The sequence below is a fragment of the Lucilia sericata genome, unplaced genomic scaffold (assembly GCF_015586225.1).
Source record: "Lucilia sericata isolate MDLA Ls3-8-SP2 unplaced genomic scaffold, ASM1558622v1 Contig000083F_arrow, whole genome shotgun sequence".
NCBI lineage: Eukaryota > Metazoa > Arthropoda > Insecta > Diptera > Calliphoridae > Lucilia > Lucilia sericata.
Genome location: NW_023994116.1, coordinates 676,288 through 682,384, shown reverse-complemented (window position 1 = coordinate 682,384; position 6,097 = coordinate 676,288).

Genomic DNA, 6,097 nt, shown 5'->3' with positions numbered 1-6,097 from the left:
CTTGACACGAAATTGCCCATTTATGTAAATATGTATACATGTACATATATTAGCCCTAAGGAGGTATAATTCTTGACAAAAATCATCAAAAACAAATAGCTTAAATTTTAAGATAAAACCAGATATAACAGTTTTTTTCAACAAATTAATCACTTTATCAACTGGTCCGTAATTGATCTGGATAATCGATATAAATATACATGTTTCATAAAAAGTTTTTTAAAAACAAAAATATTAATAAAATTTGTATACAATTTATTAAAATTAAAAATTAATTTAGGTTTAAGATGACTAACTACTGTCAAGTCATTCAGACATCTTATATCAGTTGTCAGTGCAAATCAGCTACAAGTGCTGAAATGTCATGAAGTCATACAATTTGTATGTTCGGAACCACAATGTCGTAAAGAAAAAATTTCAAATGGGATAAGTATTTATAAAGTATGTACAAAAGTAAATATTTTTTAATTTTTAAATATACATAATTTAAAAACACACAATAAATACTAGTATGTAATCTCATATTTGTATTATCAAGCTGTGGTTTTATAGTGTAAAATTTACAAGCAAGAAGCAACGTTGCAACATGTACAAACAAAGTAGCTTATACCATTACCAGTGGACATAAGCGATTCGACGGATACTTGGTTTGTCGGTGCGTTGGTTGGATACTTGCATGTTTCACACATACAATGACACGACAGTTGTTAAAATTTATGCTTTAAGGATAAAAATGAGAGTTGATTGAGTTTGTCGCCGTTTCTTTCTTGTTTTACATTTTCCTTTTGCCGTTTAAGAACCGTTTAACAAAAATTTATTAATTTATAAGTATGTTTTTATGCGGATGATGGGTATGTGCGTTCATTGTTGCTTTAGTATCGTTAATTTGATTATGAGTTGTAATAAAAATATCTATGGTTTTGTTAATATCTTTAATAAATATTCCTTAAAGAGCAATTTTATAGATTTTCTTTCAATGTGTCATAATGTATAGGTATATCATTGTATATAAATTTTTCATTTCGCTTTATGCAAACTCTCATTAAAATTAATACTTAATGACCTAAAAGAATGTTATGTATTTGCCGTTTTTTTACATAAATACCACGAATTTAGTGTAAAATATAAATATATGTATATGTATGTAAATGCCAAATCATTCAATGCTTTCTTGTCATGATTAAGGTGATAAAAAAATGTTTAAATATTTTTATGGATTTCTCTTTTTGAAGCGTTAAAAAGGTGTTGTGTCCATAAAAAGTATTAAATTCGTACATTCGACACACACAGACGCTGGCAGGCACAACAAAATTTTAGTATGAGTAGAAAGAGCACAAAGCACTGTACAAATAAACGCATTAACATTAACGCCGAATTGCCCAAAAGTATGCTATAAAATAATAACGCTAAGTACGAGCACAAACAATGATGTATTATTGAAATTTTGAACAATTTAATGGCGTTCTTGTTTGTTAGGGAAAAATATGAACAACAATGTCAATATTTTTCGAAGATACTCAAACATAAAAACATAAATATGAATTTAAGGATAATTCATATTATCCTTAGAGAGCTTTGGAGAAATGGCTGGAGGCTAAAGCAAGAACAGCAGCAACAAGGACATCAGCATAGTTCACGACTTGAGCAATATAAATTTAAAAAAAAATATGTATGTGTATATTTATCGTTCCTTTCTTCTTCGGTTATGATTGTAAACAAAAAACTCTAACAAAATAAAAAATAAAATATAAAAGGATAAAATACTTGTAGAACGAAGCGGAAATCTAGCAGAACACTGCATTTCCTTTTGATTATCATAATTTGCTAGTAAGGCGAATAGTTTTACAAAAACTCAACGAAACAAAAAATGTAATGTACAAAAAGAGTGTAGCATATATTTTTAAACATGAAATACAATTTAACTTCTTGGCCAAGTTAATACTCAAGAAATATGGCAGATGTTGTTGAAAAAATCATTCAATGCAGACTAAAGAAGATAAAAAAGAATAAAATGTTGCCCTACTTTTCGTAATCATTGTAGCTAGAAAAATATTTATCTTAAGTTTTTTCTAATACAAATCATTTGCTTTAACCCATTTCCACCCCTGTTCCCATATGAAGACACTTTTCAAACTCTTATTAAAATCATTATTTTTCTTTTAAATCAAAGATACTTATAAGTAAACAGGTTCCCATTCAGCTTGCTAGCTACATCCATTTGAACTCTATCGTGTTTTCTTAGAATCTAATAAGGACCCATAATATATATACTTTTATGGGTCTTAGATAAACATCTGTATCTTTAGAAAAAATACAAAGAAAAATGTGACATAATCTGCATCGACATTAAAAATATCAAGATTTGACTTTTATGGGTCTTAGATGAATATCTGTATCTTTAGAAAAAATACAAAGAAAAAATGTGACATAATCTGTAAAAATATCAAGATTTGAAAATATGAAAAAATAATGTTCTATAGCACCTTTGATAGTTTCATTTTGAAGGGCATCTAAGTGCTGTTTTTAATGATTCTGCATGCCACTGATGGAATTGCTATATTATGTATAATTTGATGACATTGATTAAACATAAGTATTTCATTGATTTACACTTGTTCTAATTATCAATACTATTTTTATTAGAATTGCTTCATTATTTTCCTTTAAAATTTTTAACTAAATTTGTATTTTAATATTTATTGGGAAGGTTATATTAGATTTGTGCTGCCTTTTGTAACGCACAAATTTATTAGTCCTATACCATCCTTAAATTATATAAATCGCCTCAGAATTATTTTCTGAGTCCGTCTGTCAAGCAAATCCGTTACAGCAAATTTTAAGATAATTCGATAGAATTTAGTATACTCATTACTACTTTTGACCCAAGGATGAACCATATTGATCTTGGTTTATATCGGGGCCCTAACCCCCCTACAAAGTGCCCATCAGAAAATTCAACGTCGTTAATTTCCTTACAAACACTTGTATTATGATAAAATTCGGCATAACTTACTTTTATATTAACGTAAATCCTTCTACCAAATTTTGTTAGAATCCACATTTCACCCTCCAGTCCCTTTCATCTATGGTCAATGTAAGAAATAAATAGGTAAGAGAAATCCCTGGACATATTTGTACTATAGAAATAAAATACTTTTTAAAGACTTAGGAACGTGCCAAAATATGACCAGCTGACTGACTGACTGACAAGTTGGCCATCTCTTCATACCTTGAGAAGTAAAACAGTAAAATACATATTAACACGTAGGCGACCAAAAACATAAAAACGCGCTCAACTGATGCTGATTATAAACGTGACATAGTTGAAACAACAAAAGGAAGGGCAGTTTAGAAAAACATAAAATAGGGTGAACCGATCTAGTGTAAGAAAAATGATCAAATATGCTTAATTTTATAAGTTTTATATTAGTACATAATACTTTATAATTTAATGAGCTTAACTACTTAAAGGACTTCAAAGTTTTAAAGATGAACAAATTTATTGAAATTTGTCTGGGTTTTTGTGTCTCAGTTAACCGGTTTCAAAAAAACAGAAAATTTTAGTATAAAATTAAGTTTTCGTTCTCCTTCAGAAAATATGTTTCTCATCATTAAATTGCCTAAATATATCGCAACCAATGTAAAATTCAATATAATGCGTAGTTACAAAAAATCACATTTTATATTTATAATTGGTTTATGATATCATATGGTCGACCACATCATACTATAATTTCTTACTTCTTATAGAATAGTTATTTTGTATATATTACGATACCATTATAAAAATTTTCAAAACTTTGTACACAATATCTAATTTTTAATATAAACTGAAAATAATCTATGTATTTATTTTTCCTCTTGTATACTCACGCCCAACATTTGGGATCGATGCGCGGGCTTTTAACATAAAAATTAATTAAATTGCTCTATTAAAAATCGATTTGAGCTAAAAAAAAAAAGGTTTTTCGATCCACCCTAATATATTTATATGTATGTGTCCGAGTTCATTTGTATTGTCCACGTTAACGAAAGAATGTTACAACAACATTGTTGGACGGACGAAATTAAATTATGCCTGGGTTTATGTTTTATTTTTTAAATGAATGAATGACGGAATGAAAAAATGAATGATACACGTAAGCAACAAATTGTTTCTTGTCGAAACGCCATCTAAAACGTCGAATGTGGGTATGTATATTAGGGTGATAACTTTTGTACAATTTTTGAAAATTTCAAATCGGCCCTATCTATTCTATATAGAGCATGAAAAAGTACGTCGAAAAAGTATATCCCTTTTTCTCGAGCGTTAAAAAGGTTTCCGCGGCAAATGCTTTAAAGTTTTTAATAGAAAATCCGAAATTTTTGATATAAACAAGTGTCAATGTTTACCCACGACATTTAGTACATGAAGAAAAAAGCAAAGTTAGGGGCTGCGGTTTATCCCTCTTCCAAATTTAATACCCAAACATGTAGATTATACTATTAAAAATGCATATAAATTTGTTTGTAATTGACTTTAGAAAATCGAGTTACCGATTGGTTATCCCCTAATGTACATATGTATATGTGTAAGTGCTGAAGTATCAATGTTTGAATGAAAACCAGGGACGGAACATTTAATATTATTCATCAATTGCAATATAATAAATATAATAAAACTTTTTATAAAAGTTGTAAATCCAAAATTCGGTGTTTTTTGAACTGAGTACTAGAAAATATGTGTTTTAATATGACACATATTTTCTAGTACTCAGTTCAAAAAACCCCGCCTTTCATATAGTTTCATATAGAAACTAAATATTTAGTTTCAGTTCAGATGAGAAACATATTAACACCCACTTTATATATCAAGTTATATTTTTCAAATCCGGCTATCTATTTGAAAATTATTAAAAGAAAGAAAAATGTCATAAAATGTTATATTTTACACAAAACGAAGTTTTTTATTTATGCCGGTCTTGTTGTATATACATATGTATGCACTTTCTTCCGAACTAAGTGCTAAATGAATTTAAAAATCAATTAAAAAAATTAAATATCGGATCCAAATATGTATTATGTTCCGGACACTGATTCCTTTGGTCACGTTAACAGCATTTATTAATCGAAAGTAGGTCCAAATTCTCAATACAAAATTTAAAAAACAAATATTGATTTGTCTTTTGAGTCAAATTTCTCAAGAAAACTTTTTCATTACTTTCAAATTAAAGTGAATTTTAATCTGTTTGAGTTCGTTACCATTTTAAAACTCAATTATTCATGCCTGATAAGAAGAAAGTACAACAAAACAGAATATTATAAATAATAACCTCTAATATAGCATAACTTTAGGCTTGATACAAACGAAATTCTAAAAGAACCCTGCCAGCAACTCAACTAACTTTAAATGCATTAAATGCCGACTTTTTCATCAACTAGTTATGGTTGATTCTTGGATTATTTTTAATGGTGCCAACTGACTATTTTTACATGGCGATGTCCTACGCAGTAGTCAATTGTCCGATTCTGCATGACTTTTCAACCAGCTTAAAGTTAGTTACTAAAAAATTAGCTTAAAGGTATCTCTTTATTAACTAACTTAAAGTTAGTTGCAGAAAAGTCAAGTAATAGTTTTCTTTTGTATTCCCTACTGTATTAATTAATTACATTTTAATTAAATATATTTAAAATTTAACTACTAGTTATCTAAATTGCATTTCGCTTTAATACAAGTTATGATATTAGTTTGTTAAAATTAATAGACATCAGTTTTCTGCATGGGAACTAATAATAACACCGGTATCCATAAAATTATGAATGATTTGTTCATTATTTCCATGATTCCCATTGATCCAAATCTAAAATAAATTTTAAAATGTTATGTGTGGTGTTAACTGTTAATGTATTATATTTACAGTATTAATCAGCAGAATTTAGAATTTAGGGACCGAGTTTTGAAATATTTAACCTTTCATAATTAATTTTTCCAATTTACTGACTCTAATTTCACAACGTATACAAGAAAATGACAAAAATGTAAAACAAAATTCCAAATAATAAAGAAACATGAGAAAACATGTCGAAACAAAATGCTCTCCAGATAATTTTGGGGTAC